At 37.3% G+C, this 25,962-nt stretch overlaps 1 protein-coding gene across 3 annotated transcripts in view; it reads left to right on the forward strand.

The window, feature by feature from the left end:
- EXOC6B (exocyst complex component 6B) overlaps window positions 1–25,962 on the forward strand; it is a 577,176-nt gene that overhangs the window by 54,817 nt on the left and 496,397 nt on the right. The gene's annotated exons all lie outside the window — the stretch shown is intronic.

Raw genomic sequence — 25,962 nt, forward strand, 5'->3', positions numbered from 1 at the left:
ATTTGTAGTTGCCCAGGCAGAAATGTGGGTAGCCTAGATAACCCATCCCATTTGTAACTGGTGTCTGAAGTGAGGGCAGTCTTCTGGGACTGAGGCCTTTCTTTATTTGTGGGGTCTGACTTTAGCTCCAGTATTTAGTGTCAGAATTGAATTGAATTGTAGGACATCTCCTTGGTGTCAGAGAATTGGTGTTGGTAAAGACACCAAGTATTTAGTGTCAAGCAGAGAAAGAACCTTTCACTGGCTATTATGGTTAAAGCTCCTGTGAAAATTCATGTACAAATTTTTGTATGTGTTGGTTAATGTAAGTGGTCATTTCTCTGGAATAAGTGCCCAGGAGTGCAGTTGCTGGGTTGTATGGTAAGTGTAAATTTTTACAGAAACTGCCAAACTATTTTCCTGAGTGACTGTGCTGTTTTACATTCTCAGCAGTAATGTATAAGAGATCCAGTTTCTCTGCATCCTTGCCAGCATTTGATGTCACTATTTTTTATTTTAGCCATTCTGATATATGGTGATATTGTAATATTATTTATTATGATTAGATTTTAAGTCCATCTTTATTATTGTGTTCTGTGGAATGACTGACTTATTATTTGCACTACTTGTGTGGGATTTACTGTTGTGGCCTGTTTATATTTTTGCAGATGTGGCCTGTTGCCCTCGTAAAGATTGCCAATGCTTATAAACTTTTTTAATGAGACTAAGTGGTGATATTAATGAATGTAATATTTTGATATTGTATAATGTTATATGTCAACATTTGGAAGACCTGCACAACCCAGTGAACCAGTATTTTTCAAATGACCAGTTTCTGCTGTTACAGAATCATACATGGGTACAAGATTCATTCGAAGTATAAGATGGACCAATGGATTTTAATCCAAAACTTCTGGAGTTTTGAGGTTGTGTCAAAAATTTATAGATTTGTAAAATTATCTGAAAGGGCTTTAAAAACACTCTGTACTTTTTCCAACTACGCTTGTATGAGCCTGGGTTTTCTTCATACGCTGTAACTGAAACACCACATTGCAATAATAGATTGAATGCAGAATAGGCTACAGAATTCAGATGTCTTCCCTTAAGCCAAACATTAAAGAGATTTGCACAAATGTAGACAGAACACTCATTTTTTTTTGTTTTGGAATATATAATTGTTTTTCATGTAATGCATTCTTTAACATGTAAAGGGTTTATTGTTAATTTAAATGAATTAATATTCTCTAATTTCTCAGTTTTAATTTCTAGTATGGTAAAATATATAATATATATTCCATATATGTGTATAATCCATCTAAACAAAAGTGCTTTAGAGTCTTCAATAACTTTTAATAGTGTGAAGGGGTACTTGTCTAAAAAGTTTGAGAACTGCTAGTTTAGATGAAAGGAAACTGAAGAGACATGACAGCTGAATGTAATACATGATCCTAGACTGGATCCTCTCCAGGAGGAAGTGAAAATGCTCTAAAGAATACTACTGGGACAGTTGACAAACTGGAATATGGACTGTGGAGTAAATTATAGTTGTTATCAATGTAAAATTTCTGGAATTTGATAAGTGTATGTAGTTAGGTGAGAGAGCAAATACAAACTGTAATTTTTTTTCTTCTTCTCCTCTGCAAAGCCCCTCAGTACATAGTTGTATATTTTAGTTGTAGGTCTTTCTGGTTGTGGCATGTGGGACACCGCCTCATTGTGACTTGATGAAGGTGCTAGGTCCCAGCCCAGGATCCTAACTGGCAAAACCCTGGGCCGCTGAAGCGGAGTGTGCTAACTTAACCACTCGGCCGCGGAGCCGGCCCCCACATTGCAGTTTTAAGGGCATAATGTATGCCACATATTCTCCAGTGGTTTAGAAAAATAAACATGCATGTACATATATATTGAAAGAGTGATAAAACACATGTTGCAAAAATATTGCAAATTGGGGAATTCTGCATAAAGGCTCTATGGGAGTTCTCTATATTATTTGTGCAATGTGAAATTATTTCAAAATAAAAATTAAAAAATTTAAAGTAATATAATGAATCTTTTAAAACCAGATGTTATAGGTTAGTTGGTGTTTAATTGTGCTTGCAAATGACTGAAATGTTTTGAGCAGTTCATACACCAGCTATGTCAGGACCTTGGAGTTTTCACCACTTTTCAGAGGATACTCTTTGTGCTTTGCTGCCCCCTAGTGACTTTTATGCTCATCAGCAATTCATTCTGCAAGTAGAGAAACTTGGGAATTTAGAACAATGTAGTTAGTTATGTAAAAATAGCTTAGTAGCAAGTAAAAGAATTTTATTTTGAGGGGGAGGAAGATACTGCTTTGAAGCCATATCTCATGGTCTCTTTATTTCTTTGAATTTTTTAAAAATTGTATTTTTGTTTTTCTGGTTCCTTTGTATTGTATTCTCTGTCCCCTTATCGCCCCCCCACCTTTATTTTTTTAAAAAAGATAGTATTTATTGGTTCCTCATCTGACAGCAACAGTAAAACTTATTCTGTACTCCTTCCCTCTTTTTTCCCTTACCACTAAATATTAGTTGATAATATTATCTTAGTGTTTTAGTTTGTAATCTTGATATACTTAGAATTCTGCTAGCCTGTTCTTTCTCATTTGCTATTCGAAAATCTCAAAGGCTCTGAAAACTGTTTGTTGTCAAAACCTGCCTGAATTCATTGGGCAAAACCTGACCTGAGTTGATGTGAGGTAGTGATAGTCTTTATATTTACCACTTATGTGGATAGTCCTACATTTTGCTGCAGAAATACTAATGTGATTGACTGGAGAATGCTTCTTAAGACCTCACTAGGGATGTTATATATGACATATACACTATTTTTGTTTTTTAAAATTTTCAAGATTCTGAAATACAAAACACTTCTACCCCAAGGATTTTAGATTAGGGATTGTAGACTTGTACTTGATTTTCTTGGCTTTGACTCCTGGTTATTAGGTATGAGAAAATCCACCAGCTTATTTGACTTTCTGTCTTTTCTCTCTTACTTTTATCAGTTGTATAATTTGTATAATTTTTCTATACTCTCTCTCTCTATGTATATATACTTTTTTTTCTTTTTTTGCTGAGGAAGATTGGCCCTGAGCTAACATCTGTGCCAGTATTCCTCCATTTTTTGTATGTGGGATGCCGTCACAGCATGGCTTGATGAGCAGTGTGTAGGTCTGCACCTGGGATTTGAACCTGTGAACCCTGGGCTGCTGAAGTAGAGTGGGTGAACCTAAGCACTATACCACCAGGCTGGCCCCATACTATTTTTACATACCACATTTCGTCACTGTTATCTGATCTTGTTTTTGTCTTAGAGTTGTAGTTAAATATGTTCACTTGTTACTGCTCATCTTTTTTGTTGAAGTTTCTCCTGTCATCTAGTTTGGTTGGCGTTCCTTCCCCTGTAGTTGCCTTAAGAAGGATTTGTATGAACAGTAATTTTTGAGTTATTGTGTATTAAGAATGGCTGCTCTGTAGACTTTATAATCAAAGAATAGATGGGTTGACCTTAAAATTCTTGGCTCATTTTATTTCTTTGAGTATCTTGTCTTCACTGTTCTTGTGGAAAAGGCTGACGCCTGCCGCATTTTCTTTCCCTGATGATTGACATTGTTAGTATGTTTTTAGCCGTGCGTGGGTTTTTCTTCTTTTTCTAATCTTTAGGAGTTACTCTAAGGATTACAGTATCTATCTGACTCATCAGCATGTAATATAAATTGATACCTTTATCACCTCCTTGACACCCTCTTCCACATCTTAAGCTATTACTGTCACGAATTTTAATTTTACATCATTTAGTGCCCACAAGACATTATCCTTATTATTTTGTAGAGTTAGCATTCATTTGTGTTTACCCTTTTTGGTTGATTTTTATTTCCTCCCACATTTCTGTGCGTCATTCTGAGATCACTGTCTTTTTACCTGAAGAACTCTCTTTAGCATTTCTTTTGGTACAAGCCTGGTACTGATACATTCTCTCATCTTTTTTGCTTCTTAAAGAATAAAAATTTCTTTATTTTTCCTTAATTCTTCTGAAATTGTGGTAAAACATGCATAACGAGATTTACCATTTTAACCATTTTCAAGTGTGCAGTTTAGTGGTATTAGGTATATTCACATTGTTGTGCAACCATCACCATCATCCATCTCCAGAACTTTCCTAATGTTCTCACACTGAAACTCTGTACCCATTAAACAGTAACTCTACATTCTCCACTTCCCCCTGTCCCAGGTAGCCACCATTCTATTTTCTGTCTCTATGAATCCGACTATTCTGTGAAATTCATATAAGTGGAGTCATACAGTAATTGTCCTTTTGTTATTTGGCAGCGTAATGTCTTCAGTGTTCATGCATGTTGTAGCATGTGTCAGAATTTTCTTCCTTTTTGAGGCAGAATAATATTCCATTGCATGTGGGCCATATTTTGTTTATCCATTCATCTGTTAATGGACACTTGGGTTGCTTCCTCCTTTTGGATGTTGTGAATAATGCTGCTGTGAACACAGATGTATAAATATGAGTCCTTGCTTTCAATAAATAAGTATCTGGGTCCTTGCTTTCAGTTTTTTTGGCTATATACTCAGAAGTGGAATTGCTGGATTGCATGGTAATTTTATTTTTAATATTTTGAGGAACTGCCAAACTGTTTTCCATAGCCGATGCAGCATTTTACATTGCTTGTCGTAATTTTTAAAGGACTTTTTTTAAAGTAGTTTTAGGATTCTATGCTGCAGTTTATTTTTTTCAGCGCTTAAGGTATCATTCAATTGTTATTTGACATATTTTTCCTGTTAAAAAGTCAGCTTCTAATCCTATTGTTCATCTTTTTCCTTTTTTCTTGTCATATTAATTATACCCATTTTAAAGTCCTTTTCTGACAATTTCAATATCTGGATCATCTGTGGATCTTGGTTTTCAGTCATGTGATCCTCTCCCTTGGCATGCCTGGTAATTTTGGACTGAATGGGGATAAAAAAAAGTTGTGCGGTTTCGAGTGGCAATGATGATCTGCTTGATCCAGTCAGGGACAGAGCTGGCTCAGTCTAGGCTGTGGCTGCCTCTGGTTCAGTACTGAATTATGATATAGTCCCCCACGTATTCCAAAGACTGGGATGATGATTAGGGCCTCTTTCCCCAGTTGGAGCCTGAAGTCTAATCTTTATTTCCTCCATGCCTCAAGACTTCCTAAAACTCTGTTCTGCTTCTCAGAGACTTTTTGCATGTCTTCTTAGCCTCTTGTCCCGTGTAGTTTAAGAATTCAGCACATATGTTGAGAGAAAAACAGAAGAGTGTCCTGTTTCCTTCCCATTTTCCCTCTTTAGGATCTTTATATCTTAAGTCTCTAATGTCTCTCATTTCAGCTCCATAAAACTGTCAAAAACTGATTTCTCTACCTCTTAGTCATGGCCTTCTGCTTGGTCTCTTTACTGGAAACTTAGCCTCTTTACTTGTGTGTGGATTTGGCAAATGCCTTGAGGGGAAAAAGTGACTGAAGAATGTTGGCCCAGCCCTTCTCATTTTTCCCTGATCTCCAGCATTTGTTCCCTTAATTTCTGATTGTCTTAGCAGCTCTGTAAGTCAACCAAGAAAGAACATCACAAACAGGTATGCAGAAGGCCTGGACAGGTATCTGTTTAGACTAGAGCAGAAGAAAGGGAGACTTCAAGAGAGAGGTTTCCAGAAAAATGGGGGATTCCAACAAGAGAGGAATGATAATCTTAGTATACAACCTGGCTTGAAAGTGAAGAAAATTTATATAGTCAAAATAATACAAATGTTGTTTATTGGTTTTCAAAAACAAAGTATGGGTAAACCATAAAAGACAATTATGATTCTGAAACAGAATATATATATAATCAACCTCGTCAATGTAAAATTCATTTGAGCAGTTGAGAGAAGGTATCAAAAAGAAATAAAGAGAACGTACAGGGGAGCTAATGCCTCACTTTACATAGTTGAGGGTCAAGATAATCTGTAGTTAATGATAAGAAATAAAAGCATATTACTAAGAACTAAAAGCATAAGTAATTATTAAGCATAGTATATTAAGTTACAAAAGTAATCTTTAGAAAAACTAAAAGTGGTATAAATATATTGAGAAGAGAGAAAGAGGAATATAATATGGTAGGATGAGGTACGTTTAATCTAAGATTATAGCGAGAAGTATCTAAAACTGATAAAAAGAAAGCAGGAGTATTATCATATTTTTTACAGATATGCACTTACCTCAAGAAAATTAAAGCCAGAAGCATTTTAAAAAGTTTAAAGTGGTTTTCTCTGAAAAATTAGAATGGAAATCCAAGAAGCTTCAAGATCCTCAAGCAGAATAAACACAAGCGACAAAACTATACCAAGGGGGGCCTGCCCCGTGGCCATGTGGTTGGGTTCCTGCACTTTGCTTCGGAGGCCCAGGATTTCACCAGTTCGGATCCTGGGTGTGAACATGGTCATAGCTCATCAAGCCACGCTGAGGCAGCCTCCCACATGCCACAACTAGAAGGACCCACAACTAAAAAATAAGTATGTACTGGGGGGCTTTGAGGAGAAAAAGAAAAATAAAATCTTAAAAAAACCACAGAAAACAACCCCCCCCCCAAAAAAAACTATGCCAAGGCACTACACAAAGGAATGACTACATTAGCTCAAATGATGGGAAGGGGGGAAGAGAAAGTATATACAATTAATTGAAAAGAAAGCGGGAAAAGAGGAAGCCATTCACATTAGTAAAATTACCTATTTGACTAGGTTTAAATCTCTTGTCTTGCTGTTTATTTTTTATTTGTCCCGTCTGTTCTTTGTCCCTTTTTCCCTCATTTTTTACTCTCCTTAGCTGCGTTAGATAAACCAAACATATTTTAAAATTCCTTTGTGCTCCACTATTGGCTTATTAGGTATACCTTTTTATTTTATTTTATTATTTATTTATTTTCGTGTGTGAGTAAGATTGGCCCTGAGCTAACATCTGTTGCCAATCTTCCTCTTTTTGCTTGAGGAAGATTGTCGCTAAGCTAATGTCTGTGCCAATCTTCCTCTACTTTATGTAGGATGTCACCGCAGTGTGGCTTGACACGTGGTGCCAGGTCCTTGCCTGGAATCCGAACCTGCAAAGCCCAGGCCACTGAAGCGGAGTGCATGAACTTAACCACTATGCCACTGGGCCGGCCCTTATTTTATTTTTTAGTGATTGCTGTAGGGTTTACAGAATGCATCTTTAGCTTATGACGATTGCTGTGGCCTGAATGTTTTGTGTCCCTTCAAAATTCATATGTTGATAGCCTAACCCCAGTGTGATGGTATTAGGAGGTGGGGCCTTTGGCAGGTTATTAGGTTATGAAGGTGGAGCCTTCATGAATGGGATTTGTGCCCTCATCTGAAGCACGCTGAGAGCTTGCTCTTTCCTCTGCTCCCTGCAATGTGAGGATACAGTGATAAGATGGCTGTCTGGCAAACCAGGAAGTGGGACTTAACCAAACACTGGATTGGCCAGTGCCTTGATCTTGGATTTTTCGGTCTCCTGAACTGTAAGAAATAAATATATGTTGTTTAAGCCGCCCAGTCTATGGTAATTTGTTATAGCAGCCCAAACTGATTAAGACAATAATCTACCTTCAAATGATACCATGCCTATTCATGTGTAAGATCCTTACAGTAGTGTACTTTCATTTCCCCTATTGACTTTTGAGTTATTGTTAACGTATATTTTACTTTTATATATGTTATGAATTCCACAATTCATTGCTATTACTTTTGGTTTAAACGTTCGATTATCTTTTAAAGAAATTTTAAAAGTGATAAAAATTTTTGTATTTACCATTTCCTATGCTCATATTCTTTTGTGTAGATCCATGTTTTGACCTGATTTCATTTTCTTTTTGCCTAAAGAATTTCCTTTAATGTTTCTTATAGTGTAGGTCTGCTGGCAACAAATTCTGTAAGAGTTTGTTTGTCTGAAAAAAATCTTTGTTTGTCCTCAGGTTTTGAAGAATATGTTTGCTGGATATAGAATTCTAGGTCTGCAATTTTTTCTTCAGCCCTTTAAAGATAACTTTCCACTGTCTTCTTGCTTACATAATTTGAATGACAAGTCTGTAGTCATTTTTTGTTTTTTTGGTGTGTAATTTGTCCTTTTTCCCTCCTATGTTTTTTTCCCTTTATTACTGGTTTTCAGCAACTCCAAGAAGCCTTTTCTGACTCATCTAGTTCTACACTGAACATTATTGTAGATTGCTATAATGCAAAGTGTACTGATTTAACATGTATAGATTTAAGTATACAGATTTAAACATTATGTTAATTTCTTCACAGGTTTAAAATCACCTTTAATTGTGATTTTAAATAAAATTGTATTTCCTTGTGTCCTTCTTTGCTATAGTATGGGCTCCCTCAAAGGGAAACATTCTTGTCTCTTTTTTAAGTGAATTCTCAGTAAATACTTATTAAATGAGCCTATGTTGGAAAAATGTCCAAACCACCTAGTATAGCCAGTTTTCTTAAATTTCTGAGAAAACTGTTTGTGGTTAATTGTTGTATTATTTAACCATCAAATTTCTCCTGCCTTTAAAAAGTATATTTCGTCTAGTTTAGTGTATCTTTAACATTTAAAAAATTGCCCCCATTTTCCCTTATCAGGTAAATAATCAACTTATACCATAGATTGGAGAACTGGAATGTGATAGTCGTATTTCTTAGCTTTGGGAGAGTGGCCTGAACAGAATTGTTTGGAGAAGTATTTTGCTGGTAAGCAGGCTTTGTTTCTGCAGTGATGTTTGGGCCTAATACTAGATCGCCATTTTGTTGACTTCAGAGTTGGCCGCGTAGGGTATCACATTCTCTAAAGAAGTCATATACTCTAGACCAGATTGATTGATAATAGGTAATAGATAATTGATAATAGAGGAATCATGAAAATATATACTAGGCCTCAGGCAGATATCTAAATTATAATCATAGAGTCATTTCTGAGAGGAAGGCAATTTACTTTACCCTCAGTTACCCATTGTAATTCCTTAGTTCCCTGTATTGAACCAATCATGTAGTTTTAGTGACCTCTCTTTTCAGAAAAATGTTTCAACATGTTAAGCTAGGCTTTCCCCAACTTATGTTTTATGGCTTGTGTTTTGGAATCACTCATTCTGTTAAATTTCATTTTGAGTGTTTCAGTGCCATTTTTCTAAGTAAATCCGCATAGATCAAGGTTATTTCAGATTTTATTTTTATCTTTCAGAGTATTAAAAGTAAAGTCATTTTAGTATCATTTATGTAGTTGAATATATATTTGATTTCTTGGTCTAGGTATAAAGTAACATTGGCCAGAGTGGACACAAAAATGACTACACATAGAGACAATTAATGACAGAAGTGAGATCATAATAAAAGACCATGACCATCACTCAACTAACCCTATCTTCTATCTTGGAACACAAAGGACTGTATATAGCAAGGCTGGCTGTGATATGCCAGGGCAGTGTTTTGGGAGTATAATCCAGATCATTGGTTCTGGATGCTAATATTTGAAAATTATTTCTTTACTTTTCTTTTTTTTTAAAGATTGGCACCTGAGCTAACAACTGTTGCCAATCTTTTTTTTTTTCTTCTCCCCAAAGCCCCCAGGTATATAGTTGTATATTCTAGTTGTGAGTGCCTCTGGTTGTGCTATGTGGTACGCTGCCTCAGCATGGCCTGATGAGCAGTGCCATGTCCGCACCCAAGATCTGAACTGGTGAAACCCTGGGCCACTGAAGCGTAGTGCATGAACTTAACCACTTGGCTATGGGACTGGCCCCCTGAAAGTGATTTGATGGAGCAGATGTGATCTTGGAATTATGAATAGTCTTAAAATTTCTTTTCAAGGGAAGGAGCATATGAGAGGGAGGGTAAACAAAATATTTTGTTTATAATTTGCTGTAAAGATGATTTATTGCAGTTTAATATTAAACAGCTCAGGAGGCCTAAAATTTATCTCACTTGGTTCTAACTGGTGTTTCTCTCCGACACATGGTGTGAATCAACTGTCCTTCCAACTTGAAAGAACAGAGAGCTCGCTGACGCAACTCCTTTGTTCTGGGGAATTGTTTCCATTGTGCCTTCAAAAGGGAGGGACATTAAAAGCTTTGGCTCATGGCAAGTTCTCTCCAAGTTGGACACAGTTGGGGGGCTGAATGTTGGCCCAAGGAAGTGGGGTTGGTGACTTCTTTTTTTAAGACTGAACATTAACTTTCTCAAGCTCTCTATTTGACGTTATATGATTAACGGTCCCTCCTTCCTTCTTAAAATGGAACCAGAAAATCTCCCAGTTTTATATGTTGGTGTTTCCCAGGGTTCTCCTTTCTTAGATCCTAGGGTTGCTTGCATTTCTGTTCTTCCCCATAATGAGTTTTCTTTTGTGAAAATATTTACGTACTTAACAAAGGGAAACATGGAAATAGAAGGTTGCATGACAAAATCATTGTCTCAAAAGATCTCAGAAGACTGGAAAAATGTACTATATTTGTAAAAGGTAGTAAGGTGCAGATTCAGAATATCTACTGAATGAATGCAGCAATGTACAAAAACAACAACAAAAAGAGTTTATATGATTTTAAGCTTGATATACAGCACAATATGACTGCCAGAACTGCTAAAGCGTTATTGTTAGGCTGTTTTAATAGAAGCTGAGTAAGAAGATTAAAGATGTGTCTTATTTTCCTAAATTGACCATGCTTGATTTTTGAATGGCTAATATTTATAGCATGCTCTCTCTGTGCCAGGCACCGTTTTGAGTGCTTTACTTACATTATTCCATTTAGTCTTCACGCAACAACTGTATGACGTGGTTGCCATTATTATCTGCATTTTACAGATGTGGAAACTGAAGTATAGAGAGTTTAATAACTTGCCCAATGTCACACAATAAATAAGTAGCAGAACTGAGACTTGAATCCGGGAAGTCTGGCTGTGAAGCCTGTGCTCTTGACCACTGTGCAATACTGCCTGTTTTGCTACACTTTGAGAAGAATGTTGACTACTGGAACATGTCCAGAGGGCAAAAACCTGAACTGAAAGGCTGTTTCTATGTAGAATAGTTGAATAATTTCAGGTTGTTTGGTCTTCAGAAGGGAAGGGAGGAATCAAGGACTTGTTCTCAGTGGTCTTTTGAGTGCAAAAATAAGATAAATGGTGAAAATTATAGGAAAGCAAATTTTACTTTTGTATAAAAACTTTGCAAAAGCTGTTGAAATGGGATTGACTGCCTTATAATGAACTTCCATTTACTGGAGATGCTTCCGCAGAAGCTGGACAAGTATTTGATAGAGATACCTAGAAAAAATTGAACTTGTGTCTGTGAGTTTGTGCTGGATCATCTCTTAGGTTCCTTTTTTATGCACATTTTTATATTAAAGAGAGATCCTTAAAATGGGCTAGTTTATACCATCCTTAAACAAATGCTTCTATGAAAAAGGGACACAATACTGATTCATAGTGGAAACATGGCACTCATGGTGTGAGAGGAGGGGTGCATCCTGATTTATTTTTGTCTAAAACATGAAAGTTTTATGTAAATAGCTTTATGATATTGGTAGAGAATTCTTTGCATATCATGTTAATGGAATAGGAAACAACAGAAAATGGCCTACTTTTCCAGTTCACAAGTCAAGTTATTTAGTAAGAGATCAGAGATTCCATCATAATAACCATCGAGGCTCCCCTGTTTCCCTTCTGTTTGAAGGATCGTGGAAGAACGTTAATTGATGGGCTTCCCAGTTGCACTAGAAGGGCTCTAGGAAACGGCCACGTCAATTTTCAAATGAAGACTTTCAGGGTATCAAGGGCCGGCCCAGTGGCGCAGCAGTTAAGTGCGCACATTCTGCTTCAGTACCCTGGGGTTTGCCACTTCAGATCCCCGATGGGGACATGGCGCCGCTTGGCAAGCCATGCTGTGGTAGGCATCCCACATATAAAGTGGAGGAAGATGGGCATGGATGTTAGCTCAGGGCCAGTCTTCCTCAGCAAAAAGAGGAGGATTGGCAGCAGATGTAAGCTCAAGGCTAATCTTCCTCAAAAAAAAAAAAGAATTTAAAGGTATCAAATATTTGAACATTTTAATACATTTTGAGATTATGATCAATAATAAGAGAAGGTTAGAATATAGAAAAGATAGTGAATTTTAACAATTCTGACCAGAGGTGATTCCTTCTTGGGTTTGTAGGGGATAGATTTTGAGGAGAAATTTTCATTCTATATTTTCACATGTATTTGATTTTTTATAATTATTAAAAATTAGACCCCAGGTTACTCTGAAGTGTTTATTCTTTTTTGATTTTTATTCAGTATTCTATTGAGTATCTACTATGAACCAGGTACTATTCTAGACTTCTTAGAATGCATTTCCTTTTTTTTTGGCAGGGGAAGGTTTGCCCTAAGTTAACATCTGTTGCTAATCTCCACCTCTCTCTGTCTCTCCCTCGCCCTCCCCCCCGCAAAGCCCCATTAGATAGTTGTGTATAGTTGTGTGTTCTGATTCTTCTATGTGAGCCGCTGCCACAGCATGGCTGCTGGCAGACGAGTGGTGTGGTGCTGCACTCTGGGAACCGAACCTGGGCCGCTGAAGCAGAGTGCACTGAACTTAACCTCTACACTATTGGGGTGGTTCTTTATTTCCTTCTTTTGATTGTAAAAGCAATACATGTTTATTTAAAGACAATATAAAGTTATAGAAAAGTAGAAAGAAAAAAGTCACAATTGCATTATCCAAATAAATGGCAAGTTTGTATTATTTTGGTGTTTTTCTCCTCTACCTTCCCCTCTGTCCCATCTTCCTCTTCTTTCCCCCATCCTTTTTCTTTCATCTTATCCTTGATACAATTGTAGCAACCTGGGGAAGGTAAATGTTTCTGTGTACTGGGAATGTCAGAGAGGTTGCTTCATGTGTGAGATGATGCTAATGATGCCTACTCCAGTAGGATTATTTTTGAGGAATAAGTGAGTTAGTGCATGTAAAATGTTTAACAGAGGGCTTGGTGTGTGTTTGTAAAATGGTTACTTTTACTGTTATAATTTTTTTTTTCTGCTTTATTTCCTAAACCCCTTCGCCCCCCTCCCCCCGCCCCCGGTACATAATTGTATATCTTAGTTGTAGGTCCTTCTAGTTGTGGGATGTTACCGTTATAATTTTGAGGTGGATTTATCCTTTAATGTTCTGGGTGATAATGGTATAGTAAGATTTCCTAGATTAAATTGCTGAGTGGTGGAATGATTGGCCTCTAATTTTCTATGCTTTTCCTATGAGTTGATATTGTAACTTTTCCCCTTCATGTTCTTGAGCCATCATCACAAACTCAGACATATGCCTCAGACTTTTGCAGAACCATGGTCAGGTATAAATTGACTTAACTGCCCCATATGATGTGTGGCAGGATTTCTCTGCATACTGCTATGATAACTGCTTAATAGAACACTTAATCCAGGTCAAAATAAAGTGATGAAAAACTGCTAAATAACAGGACATGTCGCATCACCCTTTGTTCCGCTCTCCATGACTGTCCATAACAGTGTCTAGTCTTGGTATGAGACTGATGTTTATCATTATGATACAGAGTGCTTGACTACTTTTATTTTCTACCAAATACAAATCTTTAACAGACTCCACCCCAAAAGACTTTGCCAACAAATTTTTTCTCTCCCTTGCAAGTTAGCTTGGTAATTTGGAGCATATAATCATGATGTTTGGGAGCTATCTAACTGTTTCCATTGTTGTAGCCTGATTGTCCATGGTTTAATCATCCATGGTTAAGAAAAAAAGCAAAAAATGGCTCCAGGCTGCATAGTACCATAAAAAATTTCCACCTGGAAGCAATTTTTTCTAAAAGCCCTTAGGGACTGCTGTCACCCTCCCCTTTCTGTTGGCAACAAGGGCCAGAAACACCATTTCCCTTCAGAGCCAGGTCTTGTTGCAGTTTAATCATCTTCCTTCTCCTAGCTTCCAGAGAAGGTTAGAGGAGAGCTAGGGAAATAACAAATTATTCCCAGACACTTCGCTTCTCCTACAAAAGATTTCCTTGAGCCTTCTAAGTTGCTTCTTTTCTTCCTCCGATTCCTTCTTTTTCTATTTATCATTTTAGCTGAAGTACAAATTATTTGCACTGCTAGAACTTGAATTTACTTTTCAAGTGGGAATGTTTATTATTAACTCTAGTACTTGTCTTCGTAGAAAGTTCAAATATGGAAACATTTTTGGGCACTGCTTTAGGCCCTTTGCCACTTTATAATGCCTTCTCTATGGGAATACAGGCATTGTTCCAGGTGTAAAGCCTCAAGGAGCTCATGGTCCAGTAGGGAAGACAGACATGTGAAGAAATCATTGCCGTGTAGAGTGCTCAGTGTAGTACCCTTTCAAAACATGAACAAATAAACATTTCAAAACAAAAGGTTATCAACTCAGCTTTCCATCAGTGAGTGTCATTAGTGGTAGTGTCCCTTCATTTCTAGGATAATACTAGGCATTTGTTCAAGAATTTAAGGCAAAACAAGATGATAGTTCTTCTGGTGAAATTTACCTTAAACCATACATGGTTTCCTAGGTTCAAGGCCAGTTCAGATTTGCACAGTGTCAAAATGAGGGCCAGGTGGTAAATGAGGATACTGTGGCTAAGAAGTGCCGCTTATCCTGTATCACTTCTTGTCAAGGATAGGGGTAAGTGTTTCAACAGATTTTGTTTCTTCATTTTTCAAAATAGATTTTTAAATATATTCCCTAAAAATCTAGACTATTATATGTTGCAGCAGATTTTTATTGTAGATGATATTGACCTCTTTTGGGAAAAGATGCCTAGTATCAGCATGTCACTAAGTAGGAGAAAAGTAACCTTCAATATAAATCTTCAAAGAACGGACTCAAATCCTGTTTGGTGTAAATGCCTCCAGAGAGTGCAGGCTTAAATTCTCTCCGGTTTTATTAACAATTTCTTAAGTTCTACCTAGCTGGTAAGGAGGGGAGCTTCTATACTAGGTTATAGTAGTTGTAGTAAGGAGGGAGGTTTTATAGAAGGAGTGAGTTTTGAGCTGAATCTTGAAGATTGAATAGGAATTTATCAGATAAGGTGAGAGTAAGGAGATTCTGGGCAGAGGGACTACATAGTACACTCAAGTAGAGCTGTAGAGTGAATGTGGACGTATTCAGAGATAAATTTGTACATGGAGGGGTCTTATATACTATGCTATGGTCTTTGGACTTGAACCTGAGGCAGGACCTAATCCTAAAGTGGGGTGTGTGTGTTTGTGTTTCATGATCATGTTTCATTTAAAGAAGATTACTGTAAAAGAAGTATCAAAGATGGATTGTTACGGAATTAAGAAAAGGGAGGTGAAAACAGTTGTTCAGAAGAGAGGTAATGAGGACATAAGTCAAGGCAGTAGCAGGGGAGAATAGGGAGGAAGAAAAGTATGGAAGAAATATTATGGAATTAGAATTGTTAGGTCTTGGTGATTGATTAATTGGAGGGAGGTGTGAGGTGAAGTGAGGAGTCAAGGTTAATTTACGTATGTATTTGTAGTTTGGGTAACTAGGTGGCTGTTGGTACCTTCAACTGAGATGGTGAATGTAGGAGGGAAGTATAGGTTTGGTAGAAAGCTAATGATTTCAACTTTTTTATTTTTTTAAAGATTGACACCTGAGCTAACAACTGTTGCCAGTCTTCCTTTTTTTTTTCTTCTTCTTCTCCCTAAAGCCCCCCAGTACATAGTTGTAGATTCTAGTTGTGAGTGCCACTGGTTGTGCTATGTGGGACGCTGCCCCAGTGTGGCCTGACAAGTGGTGCCATGTCCGTGCCCAGGATCCGAACCCGCAAAACCCTGGGCTGCCGAAACAGAGTGTGTGAACTTAACCACTTGGCCACGGGACCGGCCCCTGATTTCAACTTTTGATATGCACAGTTTGAAATGTTTTTGAGGATGAATGGTGTGGTTGGATATTCAGGTTTATAGGATTTGATAGAGATAGGCCCTGGTGTTACTGACTTGGGAACCAAAGATGGTTAATTAATAGCGAAAGCTGAAGTATTGATGGTATCCCTGAGGGATTATGTAGGAAGAATGAGGGGAGATGAAGGCCAAGCAGGTATTGAGGGCCAGAAGGAAGAAGAATTATTGGAAACTGATAAGGGAAATGTAATGGAAGTTGCAGGAGTAGGTATTTAAGAAGGAGGGAATGGTTAGTGGTGGCTCATTCAAAAGAGGAATCAAGTAAATGATGAACTGAAGAATGGATATTTGATTTGACAGTTAGTAGGCTTTTATTGACCTTAGCAAGAATAGGTTCACTGGGGTAATGTGAATAAGAAACAGGTTACACTGGATTGAAGGGAAAGTCTGATTTGAGGAAATGGAGGCGATGAGTATAGTCTGCTCTTTTAAGTATCTTAACTATGAAAGAAGAGAGAGAGAGAGAAAGAGAAAGGATGCCAGAAGGAAAATTATCAGGAGAGATTTTAATTTAATAGTACCTTTTTAAAAAAGGGTCATGTTGTTTTGTTAAGAGGGGGACATGTTTTATTAAGAGAAGTCAATAGAAATGAAACATTTGAAAGTACAGAAATTAGAAAAAGTGTTGATGAAGTAACATTCCTGGAGTAGAGGAGAAATGAGATTTTTAGAACATAGGATTAGTTTTTACATTGAGGTTGGGATATCTGTTTCATTGAGATAGTAAGGCACAAGTGTAAAGGTAGAGATAGAGATAGACTTGTATATTGGAATGCATTAAATGAAGAAGATTCATGCCTAATGAGCTTGAACTTTCTTTATGAAGTATGCGGCAAAGTCATTTGTTATGAAAGAAAGTTTCAGGATCGAGGTTGAGAGCTTAAAGAGAATGGCAACAGTTTGGAATAGATGCTGTAGGTAGTAGAAGAATGAGTTGATAAATGTTTAGATGGTGCTAAGTGCCCATATATTTGCATAATTAGCTCCATCAGAGTAAGGTTCTATATGCTACTGAAGTTGAGCCGTGAAGAGAATGGATAAATAGGCAGCCAGTTCTAAATGTTAATAGGTATAGTTGAACAGGGAGAAGTGCCCTTCCTCTGTTGGGGGACTACTTTTGGTAAAGCTTATAGGCCTTTTTATTTTGAGGATAACAACTTCCTTATATCTTTTATCAATTCTGGGAAATTCTTAGCTATTTCTTTGAATATTACCTGTTTATTATATCTTACTAGAGCTCCCATTAAGCCCGTCCTGTTCTCGATGTTCTTAACCTTTCTTTAATGTTTTCTGCTATAGGTTGAGTGTTTGTGTCCCCTCAAAATTCATATGTTGAAATCCTAACCCCCAAGGTGGTGGTATCAGGAGGTGGGACCTTTGGGAAGTAGTTAGGTCATGAAGGTGGAACCCTCATGTATGAGATTAGTGCCCTTATTAAGAGGACCCAGAGAACTTGCTTGCCCTTTCTGCTATCTGAGGATACAAGTTCGCTACCAGAAGAAGGGCCTCACTTGATCATGCTGGCACCCTGATCTCAGGCTTCCACTCTGCAGAACTGTGAGAAATAAATTTCTGTTGTTTATAAGCTACCCAGTCTTTGGTAATTTGTTATAGCAGCTGGAATGGACTAAGACGTTTTCCATCTTTTTTTTTTTTTTTGTAAAGATTTTATTTTTTCCTTTTTCTCCCCAAAGCCCCCCAGTACATAGTTGTCTATTCTTCCTTGTGGGTCCTTCTAGTTGCGGCATGTGGGACGCTGCCTCAGCGTGGTCTGATGAGCAGTGCCATGTCCGCACCCAGGATTCGAACCAACAAAACACTGGGCCGCCTGCAACGGAGCGCGCGAACTTAACCACTCGGCCACGGGGCCAGCCCCAGACGTTTTCCATCTTTTGTCTCTGTGCTGCATTTTGTGTAAGTTTTACGTATACCTCCCAGTTAAGTATTGTCCCTTCCCATTTATTAAATTTTGAATATAAATTAAAGTTTTTATGATAAGACTTCTATATATCTTTTCCAGTGTGTCTATTTTTTTATTATTTTGGTAATTCCCTCATATTTCTTTAAACATATTAGACATTTATTTTTAATTTACATGCACTTATTTATTTACTTAATGTATAGTTTTTTGTGTGAAGAAGATTGGCCCTGAGCTAACATCTGTTGCCAATCTTCCTCTATTTTATGTGAGATCAAGCCACAGTGTGGCTTGACGAACAGTGCTAGGTGTATGCCTGGGATCTGAATTTGTGACCCCTGGGCCATGGAAGTGGAGCGCACGAACCTAACCACTATGCCACTGGGCTGCTACATGTATTTATTTTTAAGCCTTTGCAAGTCTGATTCTGTGTGTTTCTATTGATTCTTGTTTATATGCCTTGTTTTCTTGTGTGTTTTATGGTTTTTGATACTTGAGTTCCAGCTCAAAGGGATGTTATTTGTGAGAATTCTTGGAAGTATGGGTTAAGATGCATGCCTCTAGAGGAGATTTGCCTTTCTTTCAGTCAGTTTTCTGGGAGCACTAACAATCAGACAAGACTACTTTTAAAATAAATTCTCCATTTGAGGTATCTCAGACCACACAGAGAGTATTAATAGTATTAATATGGGCCTCCCTTCCATCAGAAGGCCAGCTTGTGGCTTCAGATTGCCCCCGGGAATTTCCCCTTCTTCCCCACCCAAAGCCACGTTCCAGACAGGTAAGTTTCCTTATAGTCTCTCTTTATGGGGAAGAGTTTTTTCTACCTTATCTTTCACTAAGGGTGTAGCCCTTGGGTATTTTGGCATAATTCATTTGGAGGCCTCTGATTAGAGTCTGCACCTTTTGTGGGCCCTAGACTTTGTCTCTTGTTTCCTGTATGGCTGTAAAATAGAAGCATTAGGTTATGGGGGATTGGGAGAGTCTAGATTCCTGTTCCAGTTTTGTTTTAGCCTCTGGAGATTTTCCTTATTTTCTTTTTTGCTTAGCCATACACGGAAAAAGCTTTAGAAAGTTAATCCAGCAGTTTTTGAAGTTTAGTAGTAGAAAGGTTTTTCATGGCATGTCCAGTCTTCCATATTGTTCATGGAATATCTTTATATTTTGCTTACTTTGTTTTCTGTCATTTTTAAGGATGGAAACTGTTTTGATACCTTTTATCCATCCTTCTTTCAGGGTCTTCATTGCTTATAATCTTAAAGAATTTTAAATTGTGGTCACTTTTGGCCATGAGGTATCAGTAAACAATCACTTGTGGATGAAATTTGACCAGAAATCGAATGTAATGTTGGCAAGTCTGGTTCCTTCTCAGAAAATCAGGAAAGTCTATGTGTGTGTTTTGTGCATATGTGTATGTATCACACACACACAATATATAGCATACACACTATATAATACACATATAGATATATGGATGTATACTATATACATATGTATGTACATATATATTATATACAACACACACATCTACAAATGATGTCACTTATGTTTATTATAGTTTGATTTAGTGATTCTGGGAAACTTGGTTGGTCTGATTTTCTTAAGCCCATATTAAATTTACATGCATAAGGAGACCAGGACTATTCACTTAAGTGTTTCTAATACCTACACCCATTGGTTTGTTTTCTCTATTAATAGCTTTATGATCTCTGTCATTGGAACCATAATAATAATTTTAAGGGTGGAGACTCTGGAGCATTTCTTCAATTAATATACAGTCTTTAAAAATATTTACATACCTCTTCAGAGAAATTGTTTAATTGAATACTTAATATCTCTTGTAAAAGATCTTGGAGTTTTACCAACATCCCCAGATTCAGGTTCATTATGATGGTGGTAGATATTAAGTGAATCAGTAGATTCATTTAGCTCCAACTTTGCACGTTTAAGTGTTAAACTTGACACTTTGAATTCTGTGCAAAGAAACTGGAGCTCATCTACCAATGTTAATTATAACCTTGTATATACCAACTGTATTGCTACTCTGCTTTCAACGGTTTTCCAGTTTAGGTTCAATGGATATCACCAGGCTATAGATGGATTATTTCTTTTATTTGGCAGCAACATTGAAATCCAATTTTTAGCTGCCAGATTCATGATTACCCCTGAAAGCTGCAACAGAATAAATCTTTTTGCACTTAACACAAATTGATACAGAGACCAAAATGAAGCCACTAACGTATCTTGTAAGTGCCTTCGTGTTTGCAGTTACTTATGGTGATTAATTGCTCTAACAGTGTGATAGAATCATGATAGTAGTTATGACAGTCTCTATATCCTTTCTTTTTAAAGATTGGCACCTGAGCTAACATCTGTTGCCAATCCTTTTTTTTTCTTCTTCTCCCCAAAGCCCCCCAGTACATAGTTGTATATTCTAGCTGTGAGAGCCTCTGGTTGTGCTCTATATCCTTAATATAGAGTTTCCTTGCTTTCATTAGTTTATTTCCTAATAGTCTGTTGTTGACCTGACTGATGTTTTGTGACAAGTCCACTTTCCTGTGCTGTTTAACCAATACCTGGTTTTTAGTAGGCTCTTTGGCTAGATGCTGGTTGAAACTTCTCTACCCTGTTTTTATCTCTCTGAAAATAGCCGTCATGGAGATGTGGGGTTCCCTTCCTGCCTTGAGGGAGATCTCCATCACAACATTCTTTTGGTTGCATGTGCTATCTTGGTGAAGCCAGTTGGGTAGGTTGGAATCTACAAGGGTGGAGAAAGGGTTTAAATGTATTTGATCTCCAGTGGCAGTACAAAAACATTTGGGTATGGTCTTCAGCTTAGACTTCATTAGCTAGCGCATGTTTCCCTGTCATTAATGCTATACAGTGATCTACTTTCACCTTTATGCACTCAGAGCATCCAAATTGCCATAGTAATGTCTGAATTAAATTGATAGACAAACTGAGGTAAGGAGGGGGAGGGACTTTAAACTCCTCTTGACCTCCTATAGTTTCTCTTTCAACGTTGTGCTCAAATCTGTTTTTTCCACTTTATTTTTAACTTTTGGAATAAACAGAAATACTAATGACACTTTTATGGAGCTTAGTGAGAAGAAAATGTTTCAGGACTAAAATCATGACAGAAGTTAAAAAGAATATATATGAAAAAGAAAAGACCAGAATTAACTTTAGAATTTTTTCTTGGGTTAATCAAAAACAGAAACCAAGTGTTGCATCCTTTGTGTCTTGAAGTTCTTGGTTCTGAAAACATCTCAACAGATAAACTTTGTTGGATGTGGATACCCTTCTGCGACCATCTTTGAGACAATCAGAAACCTACATCTTAGTCTCCTACCTTACCTTCTCTTACTCTCTCTTCAGTATACAGGCATGATGTCTTCCGTGCCAGGCTCTGTGCCAGGAGCTGGGGATAAATGGTCAAGACACAGTCTCTTACAAGGAGATTCATGTTCCAGTGTGGGGAAATTGACAAGTGAATGGACAATCAGAATATAGTTTAATAAACGCTCTGATGGTGTGAATAACATAGGAGGAGCACATAACGGAGTCTTTGTGATTAGAGAAGGTTTCTCAGAAAAAGTAAGGTGTGAGCTGAGATTTGAAGAGTGAATGGGAGTTAACTCTTAACTAAAATGGAAAAAAAGGGGGAAGAGCAGTCTAGGTCCTGGGAACAAGATTCCTTAGTGTTATGTAGACTTTGACTTGCTATTGGTTTTCTTTGATTTGCCTGCTCCCTTTGAAGACTGAACAATGTGCATGTAGGATACTTTCCCTTGCAAGTAGCAGGGTATTGAGGGAAAGTGGAAATAGGAAATTCCCTTAAAATAAGAAATTTATTAGCTCACATAACATGAGGTCTGGAGATAGAACTCTTTCAGGGTTGGGGCATCATCAAGGGCCCACGTGTTTTTCATCTTTTCCCGTTGCCATCCTCAGATTATTGGCAATATCTTCTTTCATCTCAGGATGGTTACTGCATCCCCAAGCATCCTACAGGACAATGTCCAAAATAGGGAAAGCAGTTTCTTTTCCTGCATGCTTCAGGAAAGAAAACCTTTTCTTAGATCCTCACTGCCAGACTTCCCTTCTCATCAGTGAAAGTTGTTATCTGTTAAGTGGTTACTGATAAGGGGAATGGAATTACCATGATTGGTTTACAGGTTAATTAGTATTTACCCCTTGCAGTAGGATGGGAAGGTGAAATACCAGAACAAATTGGGACTTTTCCAATAGGAAAAAGAATGGAATAGCTATTGTGTAGACACAACTAATAGGCAAATAACTTATCTTGAAGTAGAAGTGTGTGCGTGCGTGCATCTCTTTTTTGAATCGCTTAGCTTTGTGTCAGGCTTCATATTGCATTAGCTTTTCCTAATTGTGTTTTCTTTGGGAGTCAGGCCCAGATTTATCAGTAAGAAGCAATGTAATTTTTTTTGTTTTTTAAAGATTGGCACCTGAGCTAACATCTGTTGTCAATCTTCTTTTTCTTTTTTTTTCTTCTTCTTCTCCCCAAAGCCTCTCAGTACATGGTTGTATATTCTAGTTGTAGGTCCTTCTGACTCTGCTATGTGGAATGCCGCCTCAGCATGGCTTGATGAGCGGTGCTGGGTCTGCACCCAGGATCTGAACCTGTGAAACCCTGGGCTGCTGAAGCGGAGTGTGTCAACTTAACTGCTTGGTAATGGGGCCGGCCCCAGCAATGTAATTTTGATTGAGGCATTTGACTTTTCTTGGCCTCAGTTTCCTCCGTTATCCAATAAGGGCCTTGTGTTCCATCTCTAAGACCTCTTTCAACTCTTACATTTTAGGAGTCCATGTGGCTTTCTTGCTCTCCTTGCTCTAAAAGGAGACAACAGACTGATGTGCTACAGAGGACACTTTCTAGCTCTGTGAATTTGTCAAGTTACTTCGTCGTCTTGGGTTTCAGATTCCTCATTTATAAAATGGGAATAATGTCTCATTTATAAGGTGCATAGGATTTAAATGAGATAATATATGCTCATTAACATTATTTAGTTTTCTCTTTTGACAGACTTAAGTTGCTATAGGCTCTAGTAAATGAGGGAATCCTGTAATGGTTCACTACAGGGGAATAAAGTGCCATTTTGTAAGTTAAAGTCTCTCTCTTAGTATGCACATGAAATCTAGTTGAGATGTTTAGAAATATGTGTCAGATATAGACACTAGGATGAAACATTTTACTGTTTGTAAAAACTTGTGGTTTATTTGGGGTCTTTTTGGAAATTAGACTCCATAAGGCAGCATTTATGTAGTTGAGTCAAAATTAGGCTGTAAAGAGTTGTTAATTTCCATGCCTTTCTTCTTGTTTACCTTTTACTAGGTACTAGATTATTCTTTGGATTATCACAAATAATCAAACCAGTGGAGCAGTTTATTTTGTACATAGTCTTGTTTAACTGTGACGTGCCTGTGGCACACTTATGTCAAGAGCATATGACCTTGTTCTCAAGATCCTGCTTTCTGTTGGAAGTGGACATTTAAACATTAGAATATTTTATATAAAATATAATTTAATAGCTAGTTACAAGTCTTTGGCCAGCAGTTATTATAGAATATAATTTTTAGATTTTCAAGCAGCCCCTCTTACTTGGCCACGTCAGATTTAAGTTTCAGGGCTGTTAGAAATGGACGATCACTAGATGGCAGTCTTTCTCTAGTTTAAGTCATTTATTCGGGGTGGGAGGGGGCAGCTACTCTTTGTTCAAGTACAATGTTGGCTACCAATATTAAGTTAACTTTAGTAGGTCTATGACCTTTCCAGAATTTAGGACTTGTTTATTTTTGTTTTTAGCATTTTATATCTGATACTTATGTTGGTTAGCACAGAGAAAGGCTGAGATACACTTGAGATGCTGATACAAGTTGAACTGTTAGGTAATGATCTAGAACTGCATTTTCCTATGGTAGGCAATTTGAAATAAAACCTTTAAATAAGTGGTTTTTAACCTCTTTGATAACCAGATGGAAACTGTGGATCAGTTCCCCTAAAATTACATATGTGTGCTTTTGCCTCTTTACATAAACTCTTCACACAAAATCCACATAAAATCTGGAAATAGTGGATTTTCTGATGCATACTCATGGAACACAAGTTTATTAAATAAAGTCCCAAAATATGGGAGTTTTACATTTTATTCTAACTTTTTAAATTCTCGAAAGATACTCAGCGGATCTACTGTAAATCTTTATGTTATTCAACATTATTATAATTAAAAAGAAAATTAGAATCATAAAGGCCCTAAGATAGGAGAAACAGGCAGGTGGCTAGTGATAAGGATGTAGAAAATTCATTAACTTGTTTTGAACTACCTGATTATGCTGTTCTGAAAATGTATCGTCTTTACATTATTATTGACTGAACTGGAAAGTGAAAGTGAATTGTAGAAATTTAAGGCTAAGCTGATACTACAGAGAATTTGTGATTGATTGCTTCCTGTTTTCTAAATGAGAAGGCTGAGGGTCGGAGAGATTAACTGAGTTGGGGAAGACTCATAGCTAGTTAAATACGTTGCTAAAACCAAGGCCACACAGTCAGGCGGCTAAAATATACCTTTCCTTTCTTTGATTTATATTTTTATAGGAAGTTCAGGGAGCTAGCGAGGCGTTATTAATATAAGTTATGAATTTCTTAACTTTGGGATTTTCTTCTCCTTGAGGTTGTCTTTTGTGATATTAATGTAGATCTTTGGAGGAAAAAATGACAAGTTTTTAATAGTAGAAGGAAGTAGACTTGCTTCTTAACTTAGAAGTATTACTGGGTCAAGACATAACTGAATTTGAAACCAAGAGGTTGCCTAATATTGAATAATACCTACTTATGCCATTTAGATTGATGAATTTTCAGTGGTTATTCTTCTTCTTCAAATGGCAAGGGGTATTGGTATCTTTACCTGGAAACCTTTCTTTTCCTTTCCTTTGGAAGGGGAAACTTTATGTTTATTTAAGATTAGTTGAAATGTCAATGCTAGATTCTGCCTTGTGTGTTCTAAATAGCTCCTTCAGGCAAGTGGTTATTCTATAGTGTGTCTTAATTCTCAAAGCAGAGTTTGTTTATAATTTATTTGAAGATCTCTTCCCTGTATTTCAAAGTAAGGAGACTAAATCTGGATTGCTCTGGTTTTTTGAAGTAAGTGTTCAGAATTTTTATTGGAAGCCAAACTTGTATATGTGTTGTCTATGGTTACTGCTGAGTTTTGGGCAGTGGAACTGATCTGCTGAGGAGAGTGTGCTTTCTTACCTGCAGGATCAAGGTGGTGATCTTGTACTCACAAATGGTTATAGAAACAGAAAATGTTGGTAATGAACAAATGTATATTTGTTGAACAAATATCAGAGATCAAAGAGGTCTTAGAGATAATGTTAGTCATTCATTTAGTCAGCTAATGTTTACTTACTTCCTACTGCCTGTCTGGTACTATTCTAGAGGTACAGTGATGAATATGGCAAAGTTCTTGCCTGGGAGCTTACACTCTAATCGGGATGGGTTGGGAGAAGAGATGGGCAATGAACCATGGATGATGAGAAGGAAAAAGTTGTTTGAAGATATAGAGGATGAGCATTACTAGCATAAGAACAGCAAAAACAGAATTCTTGAGCAAGAGAAGAGGCTAAAAAAAATAGCCAGTGTAGCTGGAGCATAGAGGATGGAAGGAGGCTAGGGGTAAAATTAGAGAGAGAGATAATCAGAGGCTGGATTATGTAGGATCTTATAGGCCATGGTAGGGATTTAAGATTTTTATTCCTTTTGTAAAGAGAAGCCATTAGAGAGATTTAAGCAGGAGGATAACATTTGAATTATTGCCCTACAAAGATCATTTTAACTGCTATATGGAGAATGTCTGCATTGAGATGGGGAGTGGAGGAAATGGGGAATGCAGAATGGAGACTTTTAAGAGGCTGTTATATTGGTCCACAGTGGCGATGACACAGATTGAGACTAGGATCTTAGTGGAAGTGGTGGGATGTGGTCAATTTTAAGTTACGTTTTGGAGGTTGAGTTGTCAGGACTTACTAATGGATTGGATGGGGTGTATGATAGAAAGTAGTGGATT

This window comes from Equus quagga, chromosome 5 (genome assembly GCF_021613505.1).
Source record: "Equus quagga isolate Etosha38 chromosome 5, UCLA_HA_Equagga_1.0, whole genome shotgun sequence".
Lineage (NCBI taxonomy): Eukaryota > Metazoa > Chordata > Mammalia > Perissodactyla > Equidae > Equus > Equus quagga.